Source organism: Sorex araneus, chromosome 5 (genome assembly GCF_027595985.1).
Source record: "Sorex araneus isolate mSorAra2 chromosome 5, mSorAra2.pri, whole genome shotgun sequence".
Taxonomy (NCBI): domain Eukaryota; kingdom Metazoa; phylum Chordata; class Mammalia; order Eulipotyphla; family Soricidae; genus Sorex; species Sorex araneus.
Window position 1 is genome coordinate 14,698,038 of NC_073306.1, and position 24,503 is coordinate 14,722,540.

Sequence of the window (24,503 nt, forward strand, 5' to 3'; positions counted from 1 at the left end):
ACCATCATTTTAAAAACATTATTCTCTAAAGAAACATCTGATGAGGATTAGATCGCATTCATTCAAATCCAGCAAGATTTAAGGGTGTTCCCTTTATTTTAAGATACAATAAGTGAATCCTGTAAATGCCCGGACTACAGAAAGTGATCCAACCTTTGAATGCTGAAAGCAAATTCTTCCGAGCATAAGTAATTTAGAAGTTTTTAGACAAAAAAAAAAAAAGATTCCCTCTTCTCACACTTCCCCAGAGGTTTATTTATTTAAACCTGAAGATAATCATGCAATGGTTCAAATGTATCTTGTATTTTTTATTTTCTTTGCTTTTGTGGGACTTTACTTTCCTTGAAGAAGGCCGATATTCATTATTATTTGTTTATTTATCTTTACAGTAGAAGCTGGAACATAAAACTTAGAAAAAGCAAAGAATACATAATCAATAACATCATTTTCCATTCTCCTTCTAAAGCTTTTCCACTCTATGAGTCTCAAATAGGTAGACTCGATATGCTATATACCATTAGCATAATTAATATTGGGAGTAGTTGGTTAGAGGGATTTTAAAAATAAGTGTTCTTCATAATTTTGTATACCTTTAGGGAATGTAATGTGAAAAAATATAGGCCAATCTGAGTATATAGCAAAAATCCATTTAAAATTATGTTATTGATAAAAGCTAGATTTTGCCTACTAAGGAGAAGCAAATTTACCTATGGCATCATTTATGCATGAATAAATTTTATTAAATGTCATGCACATAAATACATGCAAAAATCCTCATATTTGGAGGATTATAACAACCTATAAATTATTATTTTTTTCTTATGTTTACATTGGACTTCTGCATAAGGAAGTTGTTTTACTGAGACTTACCAGAAAATAATTCACTTATATTTTATATCAAACACACAATCCAGGACATTTTATAAACAACAGCTGGAAATTTTAGGATACTACATTGCCATAAAAGTAGCAAAATTTATTCATTTGAAGAACTTTTTGAGAAGTTTCATCTCCCAGGGGTCAGAGAGATGATAATACAGCAGGTAGCGTGCTTGCCTCACACGGGGCAGACCCCTGGTTGGATTCCCTGTACCCCACCTGATCTCCTGAGTCCCATCAGGAGTGATCCTAGAGCGAGCACAGAGCCAAGAAAAAGCCCTGAGAACCTCTGGGTGTGGCCCCAAAACCAAAAAAACAAAAAAAATTAAAAAATCATTTCAGCTCTCAAAATAAACCACACCCAGGTCCTTAGTAAACTTTTATCTAGTAAGTGCCCAAGGTGTCTCCTGGATTAAGAGAAGGAGAAGGATAAACAATAATAGAAAAATTATCCAGTGGGACCTTGACAAAACACACCAGACCATCTCTTCCTATTGTGACTCTTTCTATTGTGACAATTAAATTTATCCCTCAGACCAAAACAAAGGAAATCCCACCACAATATATATGAAGTTTGTCTTAAAGCACCCAGAACAATGGCTAGGAAATTCCCAGGTAAACCGGGAAAGCTGGGTTCATCTCCAGCTCTTGCTCATCTCTGTGTCACTTGCTTACGGGCTGATACTTGTTGCAGTTCCAACCTCTGAAATTCCTGACTTCAAGGTAGACTTCACAGGAATTTCTATACAGAGCGAATGCGAACACACGTACTTTCAGGCTGCCACCAAAAAAGCAAGCAATATATTGTGGAAACCAAGTCTCGTCTGGTGCAAGGATTTGAGAGGGGGAAATCCCTACATTCATGCATTCAAACTCTCATCTCTTGTGAGGGTCCCTTTCTTTTGTCCGTCCCTGAAACGTGGTCCTTCTCTGCAGGGCTGGTGCCCATCCATCCTACGGCTGTGCTACTGTTATCTCCTTCCAGGACATCAGCGATGGGTCTTTCCCGCAATGGCTAAGAACACTAGCTTGCTTCCTTCAACACTGAATTTCACGTCTAGGAAAAAGCAGTTAGTAAAAGAATATTTGTGAGATGAGTTAGTGAGTGACTCTACAGGTCGATCATCCTCAAATCACTATCTTTAGCCAACAAGACCTCCCTGCTGGGTTCCAAACCCATAGATTAGAATGTTTATGGCACGGGCCAGGACCACTGATCCATGATTGACAGCTTGCTACCAAGCATGTGGTGCAGTAGGAAGGGCAGTTAGGATAGAGAAGGGGCCACTATGACAGTGACAGTTGGAAATGATCACTCTGGACAAGAACTGAGTGCTCCAAGTAGGTAAAGGGAAAAACCTAATAACCTTTCAGTATCTGTATTGCAAACCATAATGTCCAACAAAAGAGAGAGAGAAAGAGAGCAAGAGAGGAAGAGAGAAGAAAAGTACCTGCCACAGAGGCAGGCTGGGTGGGACGGTGGGGGGTGGCAGGAGGGAAACTGGGGACATTCATGGTAGGAAACTTACACTGGTGAAGGAAAGGGTGTTGTAATATGGGATGCCTGAAGCCCAATCATGAACAATCCTGTAACTGAGCATCTCATGGTGACTCAGTTAAAAAATAAATGAAAATAAATAAGATACATATGGGCTACTTTTACCTAAGAGCACACAGCTGTCCTCAGACCAATGTGTCCAAAGCTGAGATGATTTGTTCTCCCCCGAAGCCCTTTCCTACTTGTCTGAACTTGCTACTTCAGTGATATCGCCAACATTCATGGACTTGTCAATGTTTGGGTGTCATTTCTGACTCCTGCCTCTTACAAACATGCATATCCAACTGAACCAAAACGATTCCATCTCCTGACTATTTCTTGACTCCCTGTGTCTCCATCTGCCCCCTCTCACTGTGGCTCAGGCTCTTTCCAACTCTCACCAGCAGGATGGAACAGCCTCCTCACCATGTTCCCCAGCCTGGGCCTGGCCTTCTCATCTCTGCTCTGCAGCCAGAACTGTCTCACTCGCCAGGCAAGTCTGACAATTCCTTCACTTACTCAACAAAGACTTGCTGGAGCGCCTAGGATGTGCCAAGCACTGCATTGTGTGAGGGGGCTTTGACATACTGGCCCTATCTTTCGGGAGTGTGCAACTAGAATTAGAAACCATGGAAAATGTGTAAAACAAGTGAATTATTTTAAAAAATTGCAAACGACGCTATGGATCTGAGGGAAATAAACAGCACAGTCTTCAGAAAGAGTGATTCGAACCCGCGGGAGATACCAAGGTACCAAAGGCAGCAAAAGTTAAGAAAGAGTGCTCTGGCAGAGAGTCATGGGCAAAGGCCCCAAGGTAGGCAAGGACAAGGTATTAGAGACTCTGAAGAGTCTCTAATCTAAAAAAAAACAAAACAAAACATTTTTTTTAACTTCATCAACTTATCACTGATTAAAAATTTTGTGGAATTCAAGAACATTCACCAATATGTGTAGGTATCATAGAGAAAGAGAGAGAGAGGGAAGGAGAGGGAGAGAGAAAGGAGAGAGAGAGAAAGAGAGAGAGAGAAGGAGAGGGAGAGAGAGGAGAGAGAGAGAGAGAGAGAGAGAAGGAGAGGGAGAGAGAGGAGAGAGAGAGAGAGAGAGAGAGAGAGAGAGAGAGAGAGAGAGAGAGAGAGTGTGTGTGTGTGTGTTCTATCCTAAATGTAAGATGATAAAGAAACACAGTAAAGGAGCAAAAAGTGGTCAAAGACATCGGGACGGAAAAGTCTGTCTATAGAACTGAGCTCAAAGTAGGGGTGGGGAGCATGGGAGGGGTCCGTGGGATGCTGGAGGAGGGTAGGGGACTCTCTGGTGGTGGGTGAGGTATTAGAATGATGCATTTGTGAAAAGTATGAGTAATGCTATACTAAATCCCAGCACCTACACCTAAAAACGCTTTGTTTTGTTTTTAAAGGACAAGGCACCAGAGAGTCTGAGATAAACCGCACGTGTCCAGCGTCCACTGCCCCGTCACGGAGAGCATCACGGAGAGCAGCAGGGTGTGCCCCGGCTCCTGCTCGTGGTCCACAAGAGCAAGATAGTCTCTGTTCCCTTTTGCTGCCTCATTTTTCATCTCTTATCTCCCTCTCTGCTCCCGACCCTCGGGCGTGAGTGACACTTGCTTCCCCGCGGCCTGGCCCACCCTCTCCCACGTACCATCACTTCTTCCTGGACTGCCGTCTCTCTCAGCCTTTGCCGGGCTTCTCCACACTGCCCTGGTGTGCTCTGTACACTGCCTGCCTCAGACTCAGCCCGCGGGAGGGACAATTCAGGCTTTTTCTCCAGTTAGATTACACTGAATATCTTCAGCGTCCTAGCTCTCTGGGGGTCTAACCCAGTGCCTTCTGAGTCCCCCAGAGATGCCGCTGATTAAATACTGCAAACTGAGCTCCAGCATGTTTAGTTTCTTTGGTAAGAACACCTGGGCGACAGATAGAGAAGGGAACACCAAGTAAAATGTGGTTGGAGGCCACGCGGGGGAAGGGAGATGCGTGCTGAAAGTAGACTAGAGACGTCACACGATGGCCACTCAACACCCCGATTGCAAACCACGACACCCAGTTGGAGAGAGAGAACCAAAGGGAATACCCTGCCACAGAGGCAGGGTGGGGTGGAGAAAGATGGGATTGGGGGGTGGGAGGGATGCTGGGTTTATTGGTGGTGGAGAATGGGCACTGGTGAAGGGATGGGTTCTCGAACTTTGTATGAGGGAAACACGAGCATGAAAATGTATAAATCTGTAACTGTACCCTCACGGTGATTCACTAATTAAAAATAAATTAATTAAAAAAAAAAAAAAGAACACCTGAGTGAACTAACTCCTGTTTCTTTCCCTCACTTCTCGCCATCGAGTATGACCTGCCATTGAGCCAATCAATGTGCATTTAGAACGTATTCAAATGAACCATCCCACAGCACTCTCCCCTACCACGCACACACACAAAAAAAAACCAACCAGAACATAACAACAACAGAGGAGACAATCTATTAAGATGGAATTTTTCAGCAAGGAGGTAACATTTATGTTTCTGATGTCAGTGGCTGTTCTAGGGTGATGTTCCAGTTTGGAATGCCCCATGTAACTGTTAAAGGACAATACCATTTCATAGGGCTGGAGCGAGAGCACAGCGGGTAGGGTGTTTGCCTTGCATGCGGCCAACCCGGGTTTGATTCCTCCACCCTTCTTGGAGAGCCCGGCAAGATACTGGGAGTATTCCACCTGCATGGCAGAGCCTGGCAAGCTACACGTGGCGTATTCGATATGGCAAAAACAGTAGCAACAAGTCTCACAATGGAGACGTTACTGGTGCCCGCTCAAGCAAATCGATGAACAAGGGGAGGAGAGTGCAGTGCTACAGTGCTACCATTTCCTAAAGCGCCTTCCCCACTCCCCATCCATGAAAAATCCCAGTGCTTAGAGCATTGTGTGAGAAAGTCATAGTCAAAATAACAACCCTCCACTCCCATCCCCCAGCAATGGCAGCCTGCCTCTTGATATGAATTCTGATAAGATTTGTGTTCCTTCACAGCTGAGAGAGAGGAGACTCTTCCATCATTAAGAAAAGTGAGCAGAACTGTTTCCCAAGTCTAACGGAGCCAGGTCAGACTGGATGATCTTCCCCAGAACGGGTGATCAGGTCACTCCCTTTACATTTCGAATGTGTCCCCTATTGAGAGGGAGGGGTGCAGGGGTCCTTGGGGGAAAAGATGGGTGTACTGGTGATGGGTGTTGGAATTATATGCATGAGAAGCCATTATTAATAGTATAGTAATCCACAGAATCTCAACTAATTTGGATTACTTTTTTCTTTAATGATTGTGTCCCTAAGAAAGGTCTATGCAAATGCTCTCTGGCACTTTGAAAGACCATGAAACATTTTGTTCCTACACCAATTATTTGGAAACCCACTGATGAACTCTAGCAGGACAAAGCAATGAGAAACGAAACCCAAGAAATGACGGAAAAAATGACACAGCAGACAGAACTGCTAAGCAAACTCAAGCAAATGAGTATTTTGTTCACTTCTGCATAAACCAAATAACAAAAATGACTTTCAGGGAAATAACATGATTTTGGGTATTCTATTTTATTGTGAATTGGGCTGGAGTGATAACACAGTGGGTAGGGCGTTTGCCTTGCCCATGGCCAACCCGAGTGTGATTGCTCCATCCTTTTCAGAGAGCCCGGCAAGCTACTGAGAGTATCCTGCCTGCATGGCAGAACCTGGCAAGCTACCCGTGGTGTATTCGATATGCCAAAAACAATAACAAGTCTCACAACAGCGACCTTACTGGCGCCCACTCAAGCAAATCCATGAACAACGGGATGGCAGTGCTACAGTGCTACTTTATTGCGAGATGAGAGAAAAACGGAACAGGAGATTAAAAAAGTAAATGTGCATCAGTCCACATTCAAATGTTAGCATTAAAAGATCCTGGGTGTGAGGGGTGCAGAGATAGTACAGCGGTGAAGGCACTTGTCTTGCAGGTGGCTGACCCAAGGTTCAATCCCTTCCCTGCAACTCATACAGTCCCTGAGCCCTGCCAGGAGTGATTCCCAGAGTACAGAGCCAGGAGTAAGCCTTAAGCACTTCTAAGTGTGGCCCCAAAACCAAAACAAAAAAAAAAGCGATATTCAATGGGGAAGTTGATTAAGCATCCCTGTGCTCTGGTCAGACTGTTCAGTCCCAAACTACATCTCAGAAGGCCGAAAACGGATGGTGTTGGGAGAGGCCATTCACTGAAGTATTGTTCAATGAACCCCCGATCAGGCTCTAGACTTAATTCCTTGTCTTCCTTGCAAGAAAGGGATCAAGCAGAGGGCAGGACAGGCAGATTCAGAGAAGTCTCCACCTGGGGATGCTCTTTTGTTAGTTTGCTTTTAGTTTTGTTTTGGGATCTCCTCCCTGGGATGCTTTATTTATTTTTCCCACTGGCCACTAAGGGGGCGGGGCTATGTCATCAACCCACTTTGATCCAGAGCAATTCCCGGTTCCAGGTGCAAAGCCGTTATCTTGGGAGGGGAGACACCTTGTTTGGGAGCCTGCCCTGCTCAAGAAGGGTGATGATTCAATACAGGGATCTAAACTGCAGGCGCCTGTGGCTGTGTGTTGTTCCATTAGATCCATAAAGAGAAGGTCCAATCATCTGTCTTTCTGCAACTTCCATTCGATCCAGTTTCACCGAATATTTCTGACCCTGCCAGCGTCTAGGTCACAGGGGACTCACGTAGAAGTAACATCAGGTCTTCACTCTTGGGGACAAGATGGTCCCAGGGGAGGAAGACATTTAGGCCAAGATTTCCCCATCATTCATTTCACTAAAATTGAGTCTTTCCAAAGGACCTGTTAGGAAAACACGTACGACACGCAGAGTCCGTTGCAATGTGGAATGTGAGTCTGCGTTCTGCCCTTCTGTGTCTGTGGCTGGCAGACTTCACACCCCGTCTCCCTTCCCACACGAAGGGCCACGCCAATAGGGCAAGTGGCAGGAAGACAGCCCACCTCACCCACGAGGCTGAAAGGAAATTCCCACCCCCCAAAAGGTCCTTTTCCTTTTCAGAGGCACTGGAACAGCTCCCTGCAGACTATGTCCCAACGGCAGAGCAGCAAGGAAAGAGGAAATAGAGCCCAGCATGCTGGGGTATGGTAGAACCATCCCTCCAACAACCCCCTGCTCACTTGGAGAAATCAGCCAGGAAGAAAATGGGTTCCAGGGTACTCTGGTCATTGACATTTTTTGTTCTCTGTTACAGGAGCCTAGAACTTACCCTAACCAACATAACTGCCAAACTTTCCCTCTCAATATTTACAGTGCCATAAATTTGCAACCCACAGGCGAAGGCTAAGCTGCAAACATATTTTGCTTGGCGGATACAGCACCGAAAGTATTTAGTTTACATGAGTGCTTGTATTTTCATTTAGGGGGCACAATCTAGGGTGGGACTCTCCTAGCTCTATGCTCAGAGGTTACTCCTGGAGGTCACTCTTGGAGGGGTGGGGGGAGCCAACATATGAATGTTTTAAAACTAGGCCTAAGCTTACAAATATAATCATACAATGGTATTGCCCTTATATAAATGCTCCAAGGGGCCCCGTTGGCACCTAACTTGGTGATGACTGCTTGGTAGCTGCTTGCCCCCTGACTCCACGAGCACAGGAAGTGGTTATGAATCCAGTGGATGGATGGCTAGTATCTTCTGTCTGATTGATGCTTTTTGTTTTGGGGCCCACGCCCAATGATGCTCGGGTCTGATTCCAGCCTCTACACTTAGGAATTACTCCTGGCAAGACTCAGGGGACCATATGGGATGCCAGGATTGAACCCGAGTCAGCCATGTGTAAGGAAAGTGCTCTACCCACTGTAATATCTCTCCAATCCTTTTCTGTCTGATTTAAATATATATTTATATCTAGAGAGTTAGACAGACAGCATTTCACAATTTCCTAGAGTGTCAAGTTTTGACTTAAGTTTCTATTTTAAATACCCTCCTAGGTATTTAAGCCCACTGACACCTGGCCTCCGGGATGGTCTTTCAGCACCTTCTTCCAAAATTTTGCAAACATAAGCTCTCTCAATTGCAGCCAAGGAATGATACCTGCTCTACCCCAAAAACATTTTCCCTACCAGGGTTTGTATCATTGCTTCCCAGAATGTGTTGTGTGAACTGGCCCTGCAAACCGCTGCACCAAAACCCAACAAAGAAGAATAAAGACACAAAAACCGGATTGTGTACAAAGTGTCCCAAAGGAGAAAAACTTGGGAAAACCCAAGTGTGCAACCACACTGACTTTTGGAGAAGGACAGGCATGTGTGCAGGAAGAAATCTCTGCAAGTTGCTGTCATGAGTAAACTTCCTTAACCACAGCCAACTCACTCCTTGTCTCCGTGAACTAGACCAGGACGCCACTTGGTACGGGGCTATGCTGCTCTGCAGATACACTCTTCTGCTCCTTTTCCTATTCTCCCTATTTTGCTTAAAAAGCACTGATGTGCTAAGGAGGAAAACTCCAAGCTCATTCACACTTCGGAGGCAAGCCCAAGGACATTCCACATCGAGAAACCACTTGGACATCTCCGTTTAGAAACTGGGTCAAGCAGGAGACAGATACTGCAGAGTTCGGCTACTTCTTTGGGAAACAGAACCATGCAACTACTCGTTAGTGTTTTTTTTGTTTTTTCATCAAAGGTATAGCTTTCATTTACCCATTGTGTACACGCCGTGCTCTGTATTCTCCTAAGCACTTTCAGAGCATTAACACTCACTCCCCTCGAACTCTATGTAGTCGGTAACATTCTGCTTTTGTAGGAAAGAAAGCTGGATCTCAGAGCAGCTAGCTAAGTCACTTGCCTACTGTCGGCCATACAGTGGCAGAAGTAGGGTCACAGAAATACAGTTAATAGAAGTAGGCAGAAGCTTGGATTTGTTTACCTCTTTTACTATATAAAATATAATACATTCTATGACATTTAAATCTAGCATATATAACACCAGAGGCTTCATTATCCAGTCTGAAAAGAACTTACCACAGCTTTTCATCAATCCCTACAGTTTTAAAAAAGAAGAGTAGTATTTCATTAAATTAAGTTTGCTTGCTCACATGTCACTAAGTATGAGTTTGAGTTACAAGTGACTAGGCAACCATAGGGCTCTATCTAAATCAATTTAAAAATATCTAAATAAATAGAAAAATTATGTATTTGTTTATAAATATTGGACGCATGACATCATAAATGAACTAGAAATGAAGAAGGCTTAGCGTTAATCTAGTAAGGAAGCAATTATCATTACATTATACCAAAGAATTTTAAACTAATAAAACACTGAGCTCTGATTTTTCAAAAGAATTCATTTCACAGGCTTGTATGCCTATAATTTCTTCCAATTTCTCTTGATTTTTTTGTCCCCTGGAATAGGCAGCATAAATTTAATCTCTCTTCCATTTTGCTTTCCTTCAAATATTTGAATACTGTCACTCAACCCGAAATTTCTCTCCTCCAGGCAAAACAACCTCTTCCATTGCAATATCAACAAATTAATTTTTCCCACTTCTGTAATTATGCATTCATTAGCCCTCTAAAAATGATACAGGTATTTTACATGTGGACTTACTACTAATTTTGTAGAAGAATTGGGAAAAATCTACTTTAAGTTTTTGAAGCATACAATTTCTCTGGCTGGAGAGATAGCAAAATGTGCTGGAGCGTATACTTTGTATGCAAGAAGCCAGGATTTCATTTCTAGACGCACCTGGTCTCCAGAACACCACCAAGAACGACTCTGAGCACAAAGCCAGAAGTCCCTGACCACCAACAGTGTCCCCCCCAACCATCCCACCCCAAACAAACAAAACAATAATTTTTAAAGATAAAACAGCTTGATGTTAGGGATAGAAGCTTTGCATGCAGGAGTGTGCGGGTTTGATTCCCAGGACAACCTGGTCCCCTGAGCACTGGGAGTGACCCCCAAGCACAGAGCCAGCAGTAGCCTCTGGGTACCTCTGTGTGTGGCCCAAACCCAAACAACAAACAGTCCTTCACGTTAGTAATAAGTTTCATTATAACTCGCCTAAGATCAGTATTGCATGAATATTTTAAAATTAATTTTCTTATCTTCTAACATCCCATAAACTTAAAAGTATTTTTTAATTAACCTGGTTTTGAACTAAAAGGGGGGGTTTGTAAGCAGCCTTAATCTTTTCACATTCTCCAAGTTTTCTCTGAACTTGGGCAGTAACTACTGGTAATCTGCAAGTGGATCAAACTATTTGTAATACCTCCAGTTTCTGCTGGGGAACAAAGAGGAGTGGGGCGGGGGGGGGGGGGGGAGTAAGGAGATGTATTCTCTGAATACATAAGAAACTTATTACCTTAAATATTCCCTGAATACATCAGAAAGTGATTACCTTAAACAAAACAGACAGGAAACTGGATCACCCCAGGGCTACCCTGGCTTATGGATGTAAAACAGCAAAAACCTTTAATGCCCATTGTCCTTTCTTCCCCCTTTTTTGGGTTTAATTCAGAGGGTTGTGAAACCACTTGCTGAGAACTCTGCTGGCTAAAGCCCCTGAGAACACCATCAGGACTGACAGGAGAGACGGCAGCTCCGGGCTGATTTGAAGACACTCGGTGCTGATTTGGGCTCACCAAGCCTGGGAAGAAAATCACTAATAAACTGAATACATACATATATATTTATTTATACATATTTAATTTTATCATGATTATTGGGGGGGCGTGGGGGGACACTGCCAAATATTGCTTGAGCTCCTGAGGTGACTCCAGGCAATTCTCAGTCAATTCTCTTGGATGGTAAAAGCTAGGTCTTAGGGATGTCAGGGACCACCAGGGTCACACCTGGCAGTGCTCAGGGACCTTCAGAGCTACACCCGCAATGCTGCCTTTGTGTACTGGGTGTGAGGTAGGCGAGGGGGGTGTGGCGCTAGGGACTGAACTGGTGTCCAAACTGGAGGGGACCCTTTAGACTCTCTCCCCTGGGAGCAATATATTTTAAAATAATCCTTACAGTTCTTTTCAATTATCCCCCCCCCTTAAGAAATAAATTACAAACGGCAATAGTTTTCCACCTATATAATATAATCAGCTATTTTCAGTAGCTGCATCCACGAAATACTTTCATCTTTTTTTTTCTTTTGATTCATTTATTTTAAATAAAATTTAATTTATCCTACAGAGTTCAAGAACTTTCATCTAGCTTCTTTTGATTTATTTTTGCAGTCCTGGGGATGGAACCAAGGGCCTCACTCAAGAACGGTAAGAACTCTAATTTAGAGCTCTATCCTTTGCCACTTTTATCTTTTTTTTTTTTTTTGAGCCACTTTTTAGAACCACCATTCTTTTTCACTTTCCTGGCAATTACTTTGTTATGTCTATCATAAATCACAGCGCGTATTCAACTGCAGAATCTATACTGTCCATTTCTGCAGTTACTACGGCATGCCGCAGTGTGTGGGCCACCGTACTTCTGAAGTTTGCTGGCTTAGCACAAGCCCCAAGTATTTCAGAAGTACCAGAAAATTCTTTGTGAAATATAACAGAACACCTTAGACCACCTAGGCCATGTGTTAGCACAATGAAAGAACACTTTTAAGACTTTAAAGTCATGTAATACAATTCTAGGCTGGATTTTTTTTTTTTTTGAAAAAAAAAAAACTAGACTAGGAGTGATTGGAAGAGAAAAGAGCCAATATTTGACAACAGAAATCAGCATAACCTTTTAACTGCGGCAGCCATGGGTGACTGCCCTTTGACCTTAGAAGATTATGTGGGATTTCAATGACAACAGCTGGAAGTGAGCATGTGTGAATAGAGAACACAGATCTGAAGCCTGGTACAAAAGACTGCACAATCTCTGCCCAGATCAGAGTGCTGATTAGAAATTGTTTCCTCATCCTAGCTTAATAGAGTGTGATAATGAAAGGGGTTTCTTTTTTTTTTTCTTTTTTTTCTTTTTGGTTTTGTTCTTAATGCTTCCAATAACAACTCATTGGCAGATTTTTTTCACACCATCTTGCCCCCTTTAGCCACTCAAGCTTCTAGATTTTCTACATTGTGATCATCCCAACTTTTTAAAGGACATGGTTAAAAATTAAACTTCGTTTTACATACTACTCTTGAAAGACAAAATTCCCTGAACTTTCTTAAAAGAAATCCTTTTCTGGAGTTTTTAATATAACCTCTATTGTGGCATTTCGAACAGGGTAACATTTCTGTTTAGGAATCACTTTCTTTCTCTCTCTCTCTCTCTCTCTCTCTCTCTCTCTCTCTTTGAAAAAGAAAACTGTAACTCTCACTTTAATCTACCTTTTGTACCAAGAACGCTGGGGTCTCAGTACCTATAGAAAACTGAACGTAGAAATAAAATATTTTCCACTTATTATTTTCGCTGTTGAGATATAAAGGTAAGGTTTCTACACGAACATTAAATAATTCCATCTTTTTCTTCACCCAATTTCACATATGCAATAGCAACTGTTTGTGGAGGTCTTTGGGTGTGTTTACCCAACAAGAACACATGAAAAAGATGAGCAATTACTTCCTTACCCAGAGATGGAAACTTAACCCAGGAAGTTGAAAGATTTGACTACTCGGTGAATGTGGTTATTTCCATCGATAAGACCCTTGGCGAATGATATGCATTGGGCTGAAATGCTCCTATACTTACTCCAACAGATTCTCCAATTCCTATGTCAGACTCCCAGACTTGGTGACATTGCTCTGAAGCCACCAGAATGATGCCACATGATTACGGAAGGACAGCAGATTCTGAATCATTTACGTGGTTTTGGTTTTACCATACAACCTCTTTTACCTTCCATTGCTCCAGATTTTGCTAATTGCGCTAGCTCTAGATTTTGCTAATATGTCTAGTTTCTGTATCGAAGGAGCAAGTCCCTCCTTGGCTTCGGTGGAAGGGGGCCTTTCTTCAAAGCAAATAATACCTCGAGTGAGGCAAAAACCAACCTGACTCTGTGGCCAGGGACAAGCGGGGGCTGGTGAAACCCATTCTCCAATCAGATAAGGTCGCCCGTCTCCCATCCCTTCTATAGCAACTCTAGATGTTATTCCAAACAAGCTGAGGACAGATTGTTTTTCAGAACAGACCGAATCCATTTGCCGTTTCAAAATTCTATAAACAGAGTATTAAGGAATTCAATTCCCACAGCAACTCTCTGGGCGTTGGCTTCGGTTTTAGGGGAGTTTCTGCCAAGCCCACATATTTGTAAATCTATTGGTTTGGTGTGTCCTCTGCAGCCTGGAAGCTCAGTTCCCTTTAAGGAACGGGTCTTGCTGGTGACAGGTATACATGATAAATGTTCCAGAAGGCTGACCTAATTTCCACTGAATTGAGTGTTTTGCTAGGAACATTCCCTCAAAGTGTCAGCTTGCAACCAAGGATTCAAACCTGCCAGAGTCCTTTCTCCTTTGCAAATTATTACCACTGCTTATGAAAAGTTCACTTCAAATGAAATTACTTCTGCCTCACTTATCAAGCTTCTCCGGGCTAACTCTGGGATTTATATGCTATATATCTAATTTTAAAATAAGTAATTATCAATCATACCAAGTTTCATCGTCTTGAGTCATTGGCGATCAGATAAACCGGACGGTCTTAGGTTAAACCCAAATCAAAGTGAAGCTTGCAGTTGCGTTTCTTTCTTCTTGGACAGAGACTCATAGGATTAGACGGTCACTCTTTTTGTTCTTCAAAAAAACTGCACTTTGCGAGGTATTATGTGTACATAATACAGTGGGAGGGGCAGCAGTATAGAAATTGGAATCCCAAATATACTGTTTCTTCATCTGTAAAATGATACAGATGGCTGTATACCTACTTTGTAAGCTTGTAGCTAGGAATGGTGAGATCACGGACTTAAATGTTTAGCAAAGAACTGGGAGCACAGACGGCGTTAAAGGCGGTGGCAGGGGCTGGTGAGACACAGTACAGTGGAGAGGGCACTTGCCTTGTGCACGACTGACCCCGGCTCGATCCCCGGCACCTCATCTGCTCCCCACCCTACCCTGAGCACCACCAGGAGTGATCCCTAAGCCCAGAGGCAGGAGGACCTCCAGCGCACTCCAAGTGTGACCCAAAAAATAGACAAAAAAGGCAGGGCCGGCAGCAGAAGCCACTCTGGGTGCCCAGACCCCAGCTGTGGGGTCTTCTTCAGAGCACGAAGTTCCTTTCCTTTCGTCTTGTTTTCTCTCTCACTCTCATTCCACATTCTCTTTAGAATCAGTATCCTCTTCCAATAAGACCACTGTACTTCCCACAAAGAAGTTATAGTTATTATCTCCTTGTAACATATATTTTGGATGAATGAGCTCTTGAATCCAATAAAGGATAGTGGGGAGGGTTAGGCACATCCCAGCAGTGCTGAGGGGCTACTCCTGGCACAGTGCTCCGTCGCTCCTGGCTGTACACAGGGGACCACACCGAGCCAGGGATCTAACCCGAGGCCTCCTGCATGCAAAGCCAATAGGGAATTTTTTAGATTTTTTTTAAATGTGCAAGAGTAAATAATATAGGTATTCATAGAAAAGTTGCACAGATAAAAATGTCGATAGTGTCATTTTACATGAGAACAGGGAACAGACATAAAAAATATTTTCTAAAGCTGCAACATCATCAAAACAAATGAAAACACTAGACACAGGAGAGCTTCACGGATTGGACTGCAAGCTCTGTATCAGGAGGACTGGGTTCAATCCCACCACACCCCATTGTCCCTTGAGCATGGCTAAAAACAACCTTAGAACATAGAGCCAGAATTGGCCCTCCTCACCACTGGGTGTGATCCAAAACAAACAAAATTATATAAAAGAAAATCACTGTATCACTGTATCACTGTCATCCTATCGCTCATTGATTTGCTCGAGCAGGTACCAGTAACGTCTCCATTGTGAGACTTGTTACTGTTTTTGGCATATCGAATACACCACGGGTAGCTTGCCAGGCTCTGCCATGCGAGTGGGATACTCTCGGTAGCTTGCCGGGCTCTCTGAGAGGGGAAACAAATGACATTATACATTATTTTTTTCACTGAATTTCACTTTGAGAAAATGAACAGAAAAAATATTGATATCTATTTAAATCCTAGATATCAGATATAAAAAAATGAAAAATAAATAGAATAAATCCAATGGCATTTCTTGGGACTGTCTAAAGTGACATATGAAACTATCTAGTACTTTTATTTTATGATTAAATTATTGAAAATAATACTTTGAATGAAAAGTAAATTAGGGGGCAAATCTTTAGGATCCAATCCCTCAACAGAACCTTATTTATACTCGTTTGTGATCTTTATAAAATATAGTTTTCTGTAATTTTGAGTATAATCTTAAGTCTGAATCTTCTTAAGCATCAGTAGAGAACCACACATTGTGTCACATCTGGGTATGCAAATTTCCGTCTTCTGCTTCAGTCATAACTATAAGCATTCAATCAAGAAAAGGACTCTGGGTCAATTTCTTTTTTTCAGCAGATCAAGTTTTACCCAAATTTTTCCATAAACAATGCTAAGGCGTATTTAGAGGAAGAGAAAATAAAAAATAACTTCTTGCCAGTTTCACTATGATTTTTCAAACCGCTTGGCTTGCCTCAACTTATTTTAATTAAAAAATGTTTTATTTATTTGGGAGTCTGGGTGTCATTCCCGGCAGTGCTCAGAAAGTAGTCCTGACGGTGGCTCGGAGGACTGTACGGGGTGCCAGAGGTGAACCAGCTTGTTCATGTGCAAAGCAAGTGCCTCCGTCCCTGTGTGGTTTCTCCAGCTCTGCTTCAATTCCCTGTTGGCCCCTGAGAGCACGCTGCCTGTTCTAAGTAGCAGGGATTCAGAAACCTACTTCTTGTTTGCCATTTTTTTTTTTTTTTTGCTTTTTGAGTCACACCCAGCGATGCTCAGGGGGTTACTCCTGGCTTTGCACTCAGGAATTACTCCTGGCGGTGCTTGGGGCACCATATGGGATGCCGGGGATCGAACCCGGGTCAGCCGCATGCAAGGCAAACGCCCTACCCGATGTGCTATCGCTCCGGCCCCTTGTTTGCCATATTTTTAAGTCAAAATTATTCAAAAACCTCATAAGTGAAGGCATTTTTTAATGGAATACAAGTACATATATAGAAAACATCTATATATAGAAAACATCATTATATGTGGAAAGTGCATTTCCGAAATGAGTTTCCCCTAGTCTGGGGCATCTGCACTCCAGCCTTGCTTGAGAGCTATCAGCAGGCGTCCTCAGGACAGGACCTGGGTTCCTGACAGCTCTAAATCAATGCTAAAAGAATCTGCCCTTTTAGGCAGATGCATGATCGACATGCTTCATGGTAGCGACTTTGATCACCGAAGCACTCTATGATGCAGGCATCTCCTTGATTTCAGGGAAGAGACCCTTTGACATGCAGAAGGGACCAAGGACATCTTGACTCAGCTTCACTGAAGTCAGGGTGCAAGTTCTTGGAATCCCTTCAGTGTCTTTCAGCAATATGATCAGCATTTTGAGGGAGACGCCCTCCAATGCCTATAGGCAGAGAGAGACCTACAGGACACTTTGCATCCCTCACTCCACCACTGAGTCCCAGCAACACCTCTTCCTCGTGACAACCATGAATGGTCACATGCTTCTAAGCATCACTTAAGCAAGACCACACTGCCCCTTGGTGAAAAACCTGCTCTAGTCTATAAACACTGTCTTCTTAGAGACCTTGGTAGGTGTTTGATGTGCGGTTTTTCTGACCACTGCTGACCTGTCTTACTGTTATCATAATCAGTATGCAAACTCTTAAGCCAGAGACTGATTATTACCTCTTTTGAAATCCTTCATTCTCTGTCATGCTTTCTACCTCCACCCCTTATTCAGTACACACTACACCCTAGTGACTGGAGAACTAATACAACGTGTAGTGCTCTTTTCTTGCCAGGGTTCAGTCCCTGGCACCACATATGGTTCCCCTGAGCTCTGCCAAAAGTGATCCCTGAGCACAGAGCAAGAAGTAAGCTTTGAGCACTACTGGGTGTGGCCCGATCCCAACAGGAAGGAAGGTAGGAAGGAAGGAAGGAAGGAAGGAAGGAAGGAAGGAAGGAAGGAAGGGAGGGAGGGAGGGAGGGAGGGAGGGAGGGAGGGAGGGAGGGAGGGAGGGAGGGAGGAAGGAAGGAAGGAAGGAAGGAAGGAAGGAAGGAAGGAAGGGAGGGAGGGAGGGAAATGCCCACGTGTCTATCCCAGGTATGTTATACTTAAATCTTTATTTTAAAAAATAATTGCATTTAAGCCACAGTTTCATTGAGTTTACTTTGTAGAGCTTATGATACAAATGTTATATGTATTATAATATACCTTACATATATAAATAATTTTTTGACTTTTTGAAGGAGACTTAGTTTCAAAGATTAGCTCTGAGACCTATAAAAGCATGAATATATTAACCAAGTACCTCTTCCCAACCTTCTGATTGTGAAAACATTAGCTGTTAACAAATTTCAAGGAATTACTCATATAATGTTTTGTTTGCTTAACACAGCAACACGAGGGACTATTTTATTTAGAACAGCATCGGTAAAGGCTGGAGAAAATTGCTGCAGGTAGAGCATTTGCCCTGCATGTAGCCAAGCCGAGCTCAATTCCCAGCATCCCATATGATGCCCTGAGCCATCGGGACTGATCACTGAGTAGAGAGTCAGGAGTAAGTCCTAAGCACCACCATGTATGGCCCCCAAATAAAACAAACAAACAAACAAACAAACAAAAAACATCATCACTGGACCTAAGAATCCATAGGCTCTAGAGAGAAAAAAATGAAATAACGAATAAGTGTAGTTAAAAATAAATCATTGTGTGATTTCTGCTCAGGAAAATAATATACGACACAGGGGGAAAAATGACACATACCCCTGGTGCTAAAACTGAACCAACAGCACTCTGGAAACAGAAAACTCAGTGAAGAAACAGCCCGCTCTCCTATCAGCCTCTCCGGAACTCCAAAGGACACGCATCTCTCAGAAGAGTGCAGCTCCTCTACTGCTACTTTCTTTTCCTCAAATCATTCTCAGACTTTATTGAGTATCTGTCATTTTCCTAAGAGTCAGAATCAAGGACTGTTACCCGGTGCCAGACTGCCTGGAAGTCATTCTCTCGTGATCACCAATGGGTTTCTTCCTTAGGCTCAATCCTTACTCCGAAGACTAGGAACTCTAGGAAATGTTCCCAATTCTAGTGTGATAATATGATAATATGTGTATATTTGTGTGTGTGTTCAAATAGAGAAACAATTCTTAAGAGACGGCTGTACTTTGTTGACTATAAACTATTTTGTGAACTTGCAATATTAACAATAAGTCTCACAATGAGAGATATTACTGGTGCCCACTCGAACAAATAGATGAACAACGGGATGACAGTGACAGTGACAGCAATAAAATTGATACCATGAACACAGGCATTTCTGGTCTTCAGTGTTACCCTGAGAAATAACTTTTAAGGTATATGATTTATGACTGATTCGATCAGAAAGTTCTGAACACAATCAGGGAAGCTAACAGCATTCTGATCCCTTTTACAATAAATTGTTTGGAAAAATCAGTTCAGTAACCAAATTTTGAGGTTTCAAATATCATCAGTAGGGTTACAGAGAAGTTAATGATATATACTACACATGCTAAGACAATATGCATATATAATATCTCTGATGATGGTCTTATTAATATTAGTGCTTCAAGATTCAATAATTATAAACAAAGTTTTCTCAACATCAGTTTTTTTTCATTCAACAACCATTTGTTGATGTCAATGCATGAGCTAATTAGAGATGAGGAACTCAATAAATATCAGCATATTCTCTAGCTCCAAGGGCAAAAGATTGAGCAAAGACACCTTTCAAAGAAACACCAGTGAGAAGACTTGATTCAGCCCTGCAAGACCCAACTCACATGTCTCCATCTTTGGATTTTAGTTCTGTTACCTGTTAGCACTCACCAGCCTCTACATTGGAGGCTCAATAAATATTGATGATTTGCCAAAGAGAAGAAGATGAAAGTGTAAGTCAAGCTTTTGGGCTCTGCAAGGACAACCCAATGGCTGGGAGTCAATATTCATATGATAAATAATGTCCTTTTTCCACTGCCTCAGTGGCCTGTGAGAGAATTCTATTTTAATCCATTCCCAGGTGCAAAAAAGGTAAAAAGTCACCAGTGTAAGCATGTAAATCAAGGTCACACAGACAGCAATCCACAGAGTTGGGATATATCAATGCAGGCAATCTAATGAAATCTCACTCAAGAACTTGTGCTTCTTGTTTTGGACAGTGCTTATGGCTTACTCCTGGGTCTGTGCTCAGGGATCACTCCCAGAGGGGCTTGTGGGAACATAGGGGGTGCTGGTGATTGAACCTAGGTCAGCTGTGTGCAAGGCAAGTGCTATCTGCTATGATATCGCTCCGGGACAAATAACACATGCTTTTAGCTGTGATAGTGTTCCTTTCTTCATGGATAAGAAAACTCCCTCTGGAGACTAAGGCTGTGAGAAAGGACTGAAGAGAACTTTTTCTCACACACATGTTTGTGAGAACTTTTATTGCAACGTAGACATACCAATCTCTGATCTGTATGTCTAATACAGATTTGTTTCCCTCAAGTAAGGGAACCAGTGGAGTCTGCCCAAACTGAAAGTCCAACTTTACAGTCAGAGGGAAGTGTCTTCACCAAAAAATCCCATGGGGAGCTTATTTCGTCCGTATGAGCCCCCACAAAACCATGATCTCTCACAACAGTGTGAGAGACCTTCAATGCCGCGAGCCCCTGCCATATCCCCGTGTATAGTTTTGATTCTTTCTTGTCTGTCACCTACTTCACTGCATTTTCACACCCTACCGATGATATTTGCAGTGAAGAGCCTCCAAGCTCTTCCAACAAAGTAACGGGAGCTGTAACTGAACACTTGGGACAATAGAAATGGGAAATGTTTATTTGAGATGTCCATCCAGTGAGACTCGATACGGAATAAATCTCACTCCAACTGTGATGGTTTTTCTAGTCCAAACGTTGGGGCGGAGGTGGACAGTGAGTGACAGAATGCCACTAGCTACCCTGATTTGAGGACTCGCCCGGCCTTGCCAATTAAGGAAGGTAATAAAGCATTCTAGACAGGAACAAGCCTTGAGCAATGCCGAATCCCTTGTTCCCACCTGGAGCCCAGTAAAGGGACGTGAACACGGCATTGACGAAAGTCTGGCAGAGACCAAAGGGAGGGAGATTACAAATCTCCCGCTGGGCCTTGGTTCACTCCCATTAACTCTGCTTCCTCACAGCCAACACACCGGCCAATTGTGCACCCGCAGTTGTGTTGCAACTGTGACGCATTTGTCCACATAGGCAGGCTAATCATTATCAGGTATTTATTAGCTGGCAGTCGTTGAAAGAGTGCAGGTGTTACTGCCCAGAATAGGTAACATATGGCTCTCCACACTTCACTGGAAGACAGCCTCTAGACAAAAGTGGGCAACCTCGATTCTGCACTGGGTGAAAAGACTCATCTGAGAGCAAGGTGGCATGAGCCAGAGTCCAGGCACTGCTGCCAGGCAGACATGGGCTGAGATGCCAGCTCTTCTCAACTTATTGCTTGGGACCTTGAATACACAGGGTAGCCACTCTAAGTCATGATCTTTTTTTACCCCCTCACGTGAGTGAGAGCTAAATGCAAAGAAATGCATAAACATCAACATAATGGCAGGCAAAGACTGCAGTACCAGGGAGACCACCATAGTGGGCATCGTTCTGTACACTGCTGCTGCCATATCCAGGCACCTAAGACTGCATGATGATTTCACAGAGCTCTTTTTGTTTCCATTATGGGGCCACCCCCACCGATGCTCAGGGGTTACTCCTGGCTCTGCACTCAGGAATTACTCCTGGTGGTGTTCAGGGGACCATGTGAGATGCCGGGGATCAAACCTGGGTTTGCCGTGTGCAAGGCACATGCCCTACCCATTGTACTGTCTCTCCGGCCCCATCAAAGAGCTCTCAATAGGTACAGAGTGGCTTCAGGTTACACAGAGGTGGCTGGACTGTTTTTCTAATACTGAAAAGTTCCCAGTTGTACCTGCTCATTAGACTACTCAGGCATTAACAGTTAAGATTGCTAAGCTAAGTAATTTGAAGTGAGCTTGATATGTGATTACTAAATGGATTAATGAACTATTGATGCCACAACATATGTACACTTTGCTTATTAAGTGGAATTCAATACACATTACTTCTTTCTGTACCTTATTTCAATGACATTCAATTGGGGGGGGAGGTGATTTTTGCCCTCAGTGACATTTGCCAATGTTGGAATGCATGTTTGTTTTCCAAATCTGGTGTACTCCTGAAATGGAGTGGGGGGAAAAGCCACAGTGCTGGGAAGTACCCAACAATGCACAGGATAGTGACCCAGAAGAACAAAATTAATTCTACCCAAACTGTCAGTAGTGCTGAGATGCAGAATGTTTACTCAGATACAGAGGGTATTTTTATTTCCAGAAAATGCAGTGCAACTCTAATTGAAGATCTCTCATTCATTACCCATCCACTGAAACTTACTAAGGGCAGATAATATATGAGTGCTGGGGATAACACCCACGTCCATGAGGAACTTGTGAAAGCACCTCGCCATGGAATACAGCAGGATGGCCACCACAAAGGTAGCATGCAGGTATCAAGACAAGGGAGAGGGAGAATCACACAGGAAAACCAGGACTGTCACAAAGGCCTCACAGAGTTGGGGGCACCTGCATTGATTAGGAGGTATAGGAGATGCAGGGGAAGAAAAGAGGGAGACAGAAGGATGGACAGACAAGGGAAGGAAGAGAAAGGGAAAAAGTCGATAATGCATTTGACTTGTGAGAGCTGGGAACACTAAAGAAACAGAGTCTGGCAGGGGCCCTTCTTAACAGGGATCCCACTGGCATTGTGGTCAGATAAAGTTTTCCTTTGATACGGCTGTGCAGAGAATTACAAGGTTTTCATCATCCTTAGCTCCCTCTTCCTTCCACTCATACACTAAACAGCAAAACTTGTTGGTTCTTCTCCCAGACATTCTAACAGAGCAGAGACTCGACTTACCAACGCTAGGTACAGGCACGCAGAGTGCCTCTCCACCCGCACTTGAGTGGTGCACAGGGAAGCCACCTGCTTGAGCAGCAAGCTCAGAGGGACGGTACCAATGCCACTGCCAACTGAAGGACCCCTGAGTGCCTCCCTTCCTGTGGCTGTCCCTACCCTTGCAGCAACAGGCATGTTCCACGCTCATACTGTATTTCCAGTGCCACTGCTAGAAAATGTGGCCACCCGCCCCGCACACCGAAGAGCTTCCCCAGACACCAAGAAGCACTGAATGGTTTCACCTGCTACAGATCTTGACGGAGCCACTCCAGCTGGGTCTTCTTGGGGGAGACACCTGTGCCAAGGAACCCTCTCTAGACAGGCCTTGGACTCCATGGCAAAGGGGCTGAGAAACGGACTTCCACTTCACTCGAAAGGAAGAAGGAAGCAATCATTTGTAGTCATACAATCAGATTTTGGCCCCCAAACAGAACACTGTTCTGTTCTACAGTGCTCCCTCCTGGCTCCGTGCTCAGGGATCTCTCCTGGCTGGTTTGGGGGACTTTACTGAGGTCCAGGGATCAAACCTGAGTCGGCTGTGTATAAGGAAGTACCGTACCCACTCTCCAGCTCTCATGAAATTATTCTAAAAGCAGGACAGGAGAGGGAAACCCCTCCCTACATTTCTGTATGTTTGAGGTTTTATTCCATCCCCTGGATGGCTTAAGAGTAATAAACCACATTTTTATGTGCAGACATATGAGTCGTCTTATTTTTCTCTCGGACTGTTGAAAGTCAGAGAAAATAGAGGAAGAAGAGAATATGCACAGAAACACAGGTAAATTTAAGGAAGGAAGAACTTTACTGATCTGTGTCAGGAAGCTTTAGTTTGTGGAGGGCAAGGGAAACTCACATTTTACTTCAAATGTAAGAGAATTTATACAGCCACTGGGAGAGCTGAAGTCTCTGAGATTCACAGGAGTACTAAGAAGCTACAGTGAAGTAGTGGTTTCTTTATCTTTTACCCTAATAGTATCCCTAGAGGCGATGTTTAGGTATTGGGAGCCATATAATTATAATTATTTACAGAGGATTAGGGCTCAGATAAAGGGAATAAAGACCTTATAAGGAATGTTATTGAAAGAAGAGAAAGGAAAAATTCTACAGATCAGTGGTTTTTAACCTTTACAAACCTACACACTAATAAAATTAGCAAAACTTTTGAGTACCCCTATGGAAGAAATAAAAACCATTTATATGTTGGGAGTCAAAAGCTAGTAAAGCAATTGGGGAACATGTCTAGGATGTGTGTGATCTGGTTTGATCCCTGGCGCCACATGGTCCCTCGAGCAGTGCCATGCGCAGCTCTAGTGGCCCCTGAACACTTCAAGGTTGTTCAGGAAATCCTCAACACTGCAGGACCCAAGCAGAACCACATCTACAGCCCCTGTACTGAACTACTGGACTGGTGTCCAAGAATAACTGCCAGGTCCGCCCCAAAAGAGTATTTTCATGTTATATTCATATATCACTGTTCATAATAGTACTACGACATGATCTAGATATACCAGTGTTAAGTGGCAATTTTTTTTTTATGTACTTGCAGGAAATTTCTGTGTCCAAGTATTTGTGTCTTGTTACAGACTCTTTATAGGGAGATACTCAACCCAGTATCTAGCTCTGCTGATGATCGTGAAAATGAAAATGATCTGAAGGTTTGAGTCTACAGAACAGATGATTCAACTATCAGATGGGTTTCTGACAGCCCCTGTAGAAACACTGGGTTGCAAAAGTAGAGAGAGAGAGTAAGAAGCGCCCGTCACAGAGGCAGGTAGAGAATTGGGGGTGGGCAGGAGTGAGTGATGGGAGGGATACTGGGGACACTGGTGGTAGGAAATGTACACTGTGGAGGAATGGGTGTTGGAATACTGTATGACTGAAATCCGATCATAAAAGCTTTCCAACTTGTATTTCGCAGTGATTCA

General features: G+C 43.2%; 1 protein-coding gene across 6 annotated transcripts in view; it reads right to left on the reverse strand.

The window, feature by feature from the left end:
• NFIA (nuclear factor I A) overlaps positions 1 to 24,503 on the reverse strand; it is a 632,562-nt gene that overhangs the window by 139,168 nt on the left and 468,891 nt on the right. The window lies entirely within an intron of this gene.